The sequence below is a fragment of the Octodon degus genome, unplaced genomic scaffold (genome assembly GCF_000260255.1).
Source record: "Octodon degus isolate 3935 unplaced genomic scaffold, OctDeg1.0 scaffold00003, whole genome shotgun sequence".
Taxonomy (NCBI): Eukaryota; Metazoa; Chordata; class Mammalia; order Rodentia; family Octodontidae; genus Octodon; species Octodon degus.
The window spans coordinates 24277054-24286656 of NW_004524579.1; the positions used below are offsets into that span (position 1 = coordinate 24277054).

The following is a 9603-nucleotide window of genomic DNA, read 5'->3' on the forward strand; positions in this document are numbered from 1 at the left end:
AGGGTAGCAGGAAACTCTCTGCACACTCACCGGACCTGGGCTAGGACTGGGTCTGGGGGATCCCGGAACTCGGCAGAAAATCCTACTCCTTGGGGTGTTATTATCATGGGGTGCTCTTTATCAGGAGAAAGGTACATGGTTGTACATTCTCAGGGCTTTCAAAGGAATGACATTTAAACTCCGTGTTCAGTATATGGAGAAACTGGCTTTTATGAGGCCTATGAACCCTTGATACAGCATGAAAATTTGCAGTGCATAAATTTTGGGGGTGAGGGCCCATAACTCTCCCCTCAGAATCATTAAATTACAGAAACAGCTAGACTGTATTTCCACAGACTACTTCCTGCCCATCAATCTTGTTTAGTGTTCTGCCAGAAGTTTGAGGCAACAGAACTTGATAAGTTCATAATCCGAATCAGATCTGCTGCAGATCAAGGCAGCCAATTGAATGGGGCTGGAGTTTATGTCACAGTGAGAGTTCAGTTGCCTGGATGAGCACACATTTTGGAGCCAAAGGACAGCACTGACCCCGTGAGGGTTGCAGAAGGGATAAACAAGAAGGGGAACATCTTATTAAGTGATAAACGTGAAGATACCTGAATGGCCATCTGGCCATTGATTGCAGAGTGATGTAAACTCATTCAATACCCTATCTGTAAACGGGGCCAGTGGGAGGGGAGAGAAAAGCTCGGAAGGTGAGGGTGTCTCTGACTTACTTTGGCTTTCAGCCAGTGGGTTCATCTTAATTAGGAACTTGGATCAGAAGACATTCTAAACATGAAGAATCTGCATGTTCTCTCTTCTTTTTATTTTTATTTACTAATATTTTTTTTTCCTGAGGCAAAAGAGAGGTCATCACCCAAAGTCATCATCCAAGTGAGGCTGGTAAGGTAATTGGGTATTATTTATGAAAGGACCAGGGTGTAGATGAGTTCATCCCCGATGCTGGTGTGCTCAGCAAGACCTTACCTCATTAGTAGCGTCACTGCCTCTGCAGTGCAAAGGCTACCTCCGGTGTGGTGAGGAGGGATTCCCCTGTTTCAGTAATTGCTGATTACAGGAACTTGCAAAGTCAGTCATTTCCAATGCAGCAGCACTCAGGAGGCCTTCATCTAATGCACACCATAAAATTTTCAATCAATCAATCAGGATGCACATATTGATTGCCTACTATGTGCAAGGCAGAGGCATGAAAAGTAGAAGTTCTCTAGGATGACCCAGCCGCTGGAAAGCTCTCCTGTGGTTGTGGTGTGATGCGTGTGGCTTCCCTCTTGGTGCCGTGTCCTTGATTAGTCTGCAGACCTTAGCAGAATCCAGAAGCTGATGTGGGAGGCCTGAAGTGGTGCTCAAGAGTCTGTTCCTAGTAAGAACAAGCAGGGGCCTCATTTTTTAAAAATGTATTTGGTACAGCATCTCTCTACACAGCTTGGACCTGTATCGATCCTCTTGTCTCAGCCTCCCCTGCTCTGGAATTACAGGTGTGCACCACCATGCCTGGTTTCAGTGGCCGGTCAGACTTCTGGGGCCCGCCCAGCATGTGGCACTGGGGATTGAACCTGGTCCTTATGCTTTCCAGGCAGGCGCTCAGACCACCAAGCTATCTCCCCAGCTCTAGGAGCCTGATTTTGAGTGAACTGTGGAAGACTGCAGATTCCCCTGAATGAGGAGCTGGGAAGCCTGGGTTCCCAACAAAGCTCTAACATTAACTGCTGTGTGATCTTTACCAAATCATCCTGATAAAATCAGGGATCTCCTTAGCTAAAATGTGTACTGCACAGCCCCTCCACTCCCTCAGTCTTGGATGATAGGTAAGTGGTGCCTTATAGAACTACTCAGGGTAGAACCTGCCCAATAAACCTTCCTGGAAGAGTTGGATGGGATTCACAGGCCCATCATATGCTTTGTTATAAAAATGCCAACATCTGACCCTCTCACCTCCCTCCACCCTCATGATTTGACATAATCATTCACAAGGTCCTGGGTCTTGGCATTTATTTTTATAGATCCCCAGAGATAGAATGATTCTAAAGGTCCACTCCATGTCCAGGTTCTGTGATTTCCTCTGCAGCCCTTGGGTTGTCTAAAGAATCTCTGGGATTTGTTAACCTCCAAATTCTCTAGAAGAGAAGAAAAAAGGAATGTTAGTGCAGAGTGAGGAGCTTGGGCTTTTCCTGGAGAAGGTAGCAGTTTTGAAAACAGAGTGATCCAGAGGGAGAAGCCATTCTAGGTGGAACCATGTGGGGGCAGGTGCAGAGGATGACCTCACATTCCAAAGGCTTCTGTTCATGTCACATGTTTCCCTCAGGGCTGGTGCTGGGCATAGTTTGGGATGAGACAGACAAATGGACAATTTTCTTTACAGATGTATAATCACATGTAATGGCTAGTGTTTGTTTAGAAGAGAAGACTAGGGAGCGGGTAAAGGAGGCCCCTGATGCAGATTCAGAGTTGAGGAAGAGGCAGCAGAGCTGAAAAGGGAGACCGAGATGGAAGAGATGCTTGTCCTTAATTTGTTATAGCCAGGCCTTATGGAGGCCCCTGATCGAGCTCTGTGGAGTTCTCAGAGCAGGAGGTGGGATGCAGACTGGGAAGAGTGAGCCAGGGCTGTTCCCACTGTGCCTGTCTGAGGGACGGGCTGCCTCCAGGATGCTTTGATCACTCCTGGTTAGAACCGGCTGCTTGAATCTGGTAGTTGTTGATCTTGGACCAGTGGTCCTATGGATGTGGGCCACCGATGTGAGCCTCAACGCATGGGCAGGCTCCTCTAGGGCTAAAGGGCACTCTCCATTTTATCTCTCTTGCCAACCTAACTTTGTGCTCTCTGCTGGCTTCCACTGTCATCACTGTCTGCTGTCGGCCTGGAGACTGCAGGGTCAGAGATAGGCCAGTGAGAGTGGGGGACTGTGAATCCCCCCTCCTACCCTGCCTCCGGCTCAACCCCACTCTCTTCAGGCATTTTAACTAAGATGGGTCCTGCCAGCTTCTGAGCAAAGGTGGCCTCCCAAATCCATCCCCGGAGTGTGATTGATGGCGCTGTTGAGGCACAAGACAGAGAAGCCCTCCCTGGTTTTTGTATTAAGCTGGGTTATATCCCACTGTATTGATTTTTGTTTGGCTTTTGAAATTTCTCTTCTCTGTTTCTGAGCCATTTCTATAAAAATGAAAGAGGAGGTGAGAGATGATGGCACCTGGGTTGACAAGCTTTGCTGACTGGCAGTATTAGCTGCTGTTTTCCATTAGGTCTTCCTGAGCTTGTCAAACACGTTTTCTGGGCAGAAATATATTTAAAACGTGGTATAAAAATGTCCCTGAAAGTCAACAGTAAGAGCCTGGCAGCAGGAAAGTCACTGGATTTAATCTTTCTATCCTTAGTACTTGGGTTCCCTTCAAGGGGGCCACAAAGATTTTGAGGCACTCCAGCTGCCACTCCCTGAGTAGCTTTTCTCTCTGCAAGAATGGCTTATTGGCACAACTGTCAAGGTGTGTTGTTGGGTTTGGGGACTCCCACCCTGCGTTTCTTTTCTTTCTTAGAATTGTTTTATTTTTCATCAGCCTCATTCCCATTTTGCTGAAGTGTCGGCCGATCAGTTCAAGACCACTCGGTGGTGGTTCCTGCCCACTCAGTGGCCTGCGCGGTGGGGCCTGCAGACCAATCTTCTCTGGCCGGCTGAGCACTCCAGTCTTCAGTAGGAAACTGCTGAATGGGCACAGAGGGCACCTGCACGCCTTTGGACCAGTCTGCGACCTCAGGCTGAGCAGCAGTGAACTCCAGAGCTGAGGCAGTCCATTCTCCCTGAAATTCTTCCTTGGTCACAGCCTTTTCAGCAGCAGCCTGCTCTTCTTTTTCAATTTCTTCAGGATCCCAGTAGAAGTAGAGATCAGGCATGACTTCCCATGGGTGTTCACGGGAGATGGTGCCACGCATGCGCAGCACCTCCTGGGCCAGCATCTACCACATCAGACCCACAGAGTGAGCTCCTTTATTGTTGCACGGCATGGCAATGTCCACACAGCGCAGAGGAGAATCTGTGTTGCACAGAGCAATGGTTGGCAGATTGACATAAGATGCCTCCATTAAGGGCTGGTGGTCAGCCCTGGGTTCAGTAGTCACCAGAAGACGTGGCTCTCGGAAGGCTCCCTGGATCTGGTTAGTGAAGGTTCCAGGAGTAAAGTGGCCAGCGATAGGAGTAGCTCCAGTGGCAGCAGCAAACTTCAGCACAGCCCGCTGGCCAGTGCTCCTGGAGGATATGATACTGACATCAGCAGGGTTTTCAATGGCCACTATGGCTTGAGCTGCCAGGAGAAGCTTCTCCCAAGTCCGCTTCAGATTTATGATGTAGATTCCATCCCTTTTCCTTTTATAGCTATACTGCTCCATCTGGAAATCCAGGTTTGTGCCACCTAAGTGGGTTCCTGCAGCGAGGAACTTGAGGATGTCCTCCTCCATTTGCAGGACATCAAGGGCTCCGGACATTGTGAAGTTTCCCTTTAAGTTACCATGGGAATCAAGAACAACGCCTGTATGACCCTGCTGGGGAGCACAGAAAAGCCACCCTGCATTTCTCTCTTCCCCTCTTAAATACATTCTCCTCCTGCCTTGTCACTCCTAATCTCTTCCTGCTCTCTGCCGAGCCACAACAGTTGGGTTAAGTAATTTAGAATGGCTTAGAGAGGGATCTAGCTTTTGTACATTTTTTTTACACTGTGTATCTCAGTTACTGTTCTCTCATTGCTGGGATAAAATACCTGACACCTAAAATTAAGGAAGGAAAAATTTATTTAGCTCACAATTTGTGAAGGTTTCAGTCTATACTTGGCTGGCTCCAAGGCAGAGTGGCACATGGCAGAGGGCAGCAGCTCGAGGTAGAAGAAAAGAGCCAGACAGAAAGAGCAACAAGGCAGGAGCCGGAGCAGAGAGCAAGGCTCTGCCTTTGTCACATTGCATTCAGGCTATCTGGCCCAGGGTGGGTGCAGCACTCACACCCATAATCCCAGCACTGGATCATGAAGTAATCACAAACTCTAGAAGCTATCCCATGACTGAACGAGGCTTTGGGGGACAACTAGACACAAACTATAACACTAGAACTTAAGGCTTATGGATGTTAAGCCCTAAAGAGTGGGATTTCATATGTTCCTTAGCCAAGGGAGGATGTTTAGAAGGAGGGGTCAGAATGCAGCACTAACTAAAAGCTGAGTGTCACTCTTCACCTCTGCTCTTGTTGAAAATGCTTCACTGGTCTGCGTGCCTCACCTGGTGGTAGTGAGTACTGGGCTGCTCCAGGGAGTAGAGCTTTGTCTAACTGGCTGGACCATTCATTCATTTAACAAGTATTGGAATTGAAGTAAGGACCCTCTTGCTAGCAATATTATTATGAATCTATAACCTTACGTTTCAAGCTCTACCTTTCTTTGTATCTGGTATTCTTTTTTTGTATCTGTTGTTCATAACTCAACATAGAAGTATACAGACCTAGTGCCAGTCACCATGCTAATGCTAGAAATGCAGACATGGGCGAAAAAGAGTCAGTCCCTGTGCTTACAGAGTTGTCCAGGCCCAAGACCCGGAGACCTCCTTGCTTCTGCTCCCTTTCCAGTATTTGCACAAGTTACCTTATCGTGTCTCCCTGCCACTGGCCTGGATACTTCTAAGACACCCTAGAACAGTGTTTATCCACAGTGCATGTTGTCTGCCTCATCTCCACCACATCCTTCAAGTGTGGTTAAACATGCAAGTCAGACCCCCCCTCCTCTCATGCTCAGAGACTCTTAATTTTCTACAGAATAAATCAGAGTGACTTTGAATGGCCCCTAGGCTATTCATGATTTTGTTTCCATCAGTTTTATATAGTTCAACCTTGCATTATTCAGGGTTCCCAAAGAAGCAGAACCAATAGAATATCTATCTGACTGTCTCCTATCTATCTATCTATCTATCTATCTATCTATCTATCTATCTATCTATCTATCTATCTATCTTCTATCATCTATCATCTATCTATCTATCTATCTATCTATCTATCTATCTATCTATCTATCTAATTGAGATTTATTGTAATGAATTGACTTATACTGTTATTCAAAATTTATAGTGTAGGCTGGCAGCCAGGAGACCTAAGAAAATCAATGATGCAGGTAAAGTTTGAAGGCAATTGTTGGAGATTTCCCTCTTGCTTAGGAAACTGGTCTTCTTCTATTCATGACTTTGATGATGAGGCCCATCCACATAGAAGAAGGCAATTCAATTTATTGAAAGTTCACCAATTTAAATGTTAATCTTATCTGGAAATACCTTCTAAGTTGACATATGAAATTAAGCTTGTACCTCTTTTCCTATTATGTTCTGGTCACATTGGATCTCTTTTTAGCTTTCAAAAATGGCACTTTGTCCTGCCTCTGGGACTTTGCTCCTGTGGTTGCCTCTTCCTGGGTTACTGTCCACATCCTTTCCACTCAGCAGACATCTTTTCACCAATATACCCTCAGCTGACAAAATCTCTTGGTGACCTCTTTATTGTCACAATAGATAGATTTGGATATTCTGTGTCACTGCTCTTATCCTATTTTATACTTAGCTTTCATCATTTACTATGCATCATATTGTAAATGTTGGTTGACACATTTTTGTTCATTAGGACAAATATTTTAATTTTTGTCTAACTTGGGATGGGATCCTATCATCACCATGATATCTTGTTTTAGCCATTTATAAGGTGAAAGTGCAAGCCAGACCCCCCCACCCTACTGTAATCCTAGTAGTCAGGAGGTTGAGGCTACAGGATTGCTATGAGCTCAAGGCCAGTCTGAACTACATAGCAAGATCCTGTCTCTAAGCAAACAAAGTGGACGATTGAACTAGTAGGGCAATGACCACTCATTTCTTACTCTGACAGCCATAGAACTTTTAGCTGAGCTCACGGCCATCTAGAAGACAAACTACATTTCCTAGTGACCTATGCAATTGTATTTGGCCATGTGATTAATCACGGCCAATGAGACTTCAGTGGAGGTTCCCAGAGCCTTCCTGGAACCTTTTTTTTTTCTTTTTTATCATTTCTTCTACTAGCTCACTGGAGTCAAATGCCACCATCTCTGACCTTGAGGATGTGGAGAAAAGGCCTGGAAGTGGTATGCAGAAAGATTGCTGTGGACCCAGCTCTTCTGAGTTTTGTGTGATAAAGAACCCCACTATCCTGTGTAAGTTATTATGTTTGTTGTTATAGCAGGCCTGGGGATCAAACCTCAGGCCCCTGCATAGGCCTAAGAAGGTTCTTTAATTCCCTGAGCTATTTGGCCGGCCCTAGGATATGTCTTGAAAAGTGCTTCCTAAGACTTCAAGGAAAGTCAGGAGATACCATAAGCAAAGGGAACCAAGTAGCATGGGCTCGTTCCTTCCCCACTCCTATCCTCATTCAATGGCATCTGCCCCAGTTTTGTGGATTTTACATGCTGACTTAGAATTTGTCTAAAGACAAAAAGGTATATAAACTTTTCAAAGCCCCATTCATTTTGGACATTCTAAAAATTTGTCCATATGTCAACCAAAAAGAAGAAAGAGAAATTCCATGTAAGGAGCAAGATGATGTCTTCATAATGGATATGTATAAAAATAAGGTCACTGATGACCGCATGATGACCACAGACTGCCCTTGACAGTGCAGTCCCAGTGTTGTAGTAGATTTTGGAATTTCTGCCTCTTTCATCCATGTTTTCCTGTCTCCTACACTTACATATACCTCATCCCAGACTGGGTAGGTGGCAGGTGTTTAGAGGACCACTCCACACTAACTTTGCATATTCCACACTCACACTAGCAATCTTTCTTTTTGTACCAAGGATTGACCTCAGGACCTTGTGCTTTCCAGGCAGGTGCTTAAGCCACTGAGCCATCTCCCAGGCCCTCACTGGATATCTTGAAAGAGCTATGGGTTTATTTCCTGGCAGCTCTGCAGTATGGCCTTATCCCCACCCATAGCGATAAGGTGTCTTTACCTTGTACCATAAGTATCTTTGTGGCACTCTGAGATTCTGCTGAGAATTAAGTTCATTGCTGAGATGCCAAATGTCAGATACAGATTTAGCCTTGGACCTGCAGTGGCTATGACTGTGGTATGTGCATATGCATCTCTGAGTACCATTGTCTCCTTCCCAGGATGGCATCATTCTGAAGAGGAGTCCACCATGGTGGCCCAGGATGCTTTCCAGGCAGGGTGGTAAATTTAGAGAACTGGGCAGTTGGAAAGCTTTAGCTAACAGCTGCTGAGGCCAGTGGGGGCAGAACTGATGGTGTCTTCTGCGCTTTCAAGGAGCTGTCCTCACTTCTCAAAGGCTATGGCTTTCAAGAAGTGCTATAATTAGCCCTGCTATATAGAAGAGAAAGTGGAGGCACAGAGAAGCTCAGTAGCCTGCTCACAGTTTCCCAGTCAAATTGACTATCCATCTTCAGTCCTTGACTACTGTGTATCTGTTGATCTCATAGTGTTTTAGAAATTGTGGGACATAACCCATGTAACCCACATGGAAGTCATGACTGCTGCTATTGCTCATCTTCTTGCAGGGAAAGAGGGGTAAGGAAAGGGAGCAGCAGAGGGACAGGGAGAGACCCATTGGCACATCCCATCCCCATAAGCTAAGCCTTACTCTTTGGGTCCCATCCCTGCAGCATGGGAGGAGTGAGCATGAGCACAAGTGTGCATGCATATGTATGTGTGTGAGCAAGTGTGTGCAAGTTTGTGTGCATGTGCATGCATACCCATATGAGGATACCCTCTCTCTGCTGCTTCTGCAGCCAACATTTTTGATGGAGGAAAACCAGCACATTGTCTATACCGTACCATCCATCATTGTTCCAGCCTGACACCTGTCACCAGTGCAGGGGGAACATGCATCACTTGGTCCAAAACAACTGTGTGAAGAGGCTCTGGCAGGAGTGGGGAGGCTAGCCTGAAGCAGGAGTAGGTGGGGTAGGGCAATCTACATCCAGACACCCCAGTGATGTGGGGTGTGGCCCCAGAAAATGTACCCTGGCCCCCTGTTTCCATCGGGGGATCTGGGTCTTACCTTTCAGTCCAGTATGAGGGAGGCGAGTAGATTTCATGAGGCTAGGGAGTCAGACCATGTGAGCTCTGACCTGGGGTCAGCTTTGTCATTTTCTCTGACACATTTTTCTGACACAGCTCCTCCCTTTCAGTGGAGGACAAGAGTGGAGGAGGGGAAGGTAAGAAGGCGCTTTTCTGAGAAGGGCAGAGAGGTTGGTGAAATGGTGACGAGGCCTGGATTTAGGATCAGGGATCAGGGTCAGCGTTAACAGCATTGGTGGAGGGGCAGCTTCACAGGTCTCAGCAGGGATGCTGAATAGTTATGTACAGCAGTCCAATAGCAGATCCTGGGATCCAACTGACAAGCCCACCTATGAGGTTCTTGGGAAATTTGCTTCTTGGTGCCTCAGTTTCCCCATCTGTGAAAGAGGAATGCTAATAGTTCCTACCTTCCAAGGCAGCCTAGGAGTTACATGACTTAGATTGAGACTTGGCCATAACAACAATTCAATGGGAAGTAGTTTCTGTCATAAGAAACCTCTCTTGTTTGGATTTCAGTTTAATA

At 46.3% G+C, this 9603-nt stretch overlaps 1 pseudogene; it reads right to left on the reverse strand.

Moving 5' to 3' along the window:
* Nucleotides 1–3589: 3589 nt before the first annotated feature.
* Nucleotides 3590–4474, reverse strand: LOC101569262 (annotated as a pseudogene).
* Nucleotides 4475–9603: the final 5129 nt, after the last annotated feature.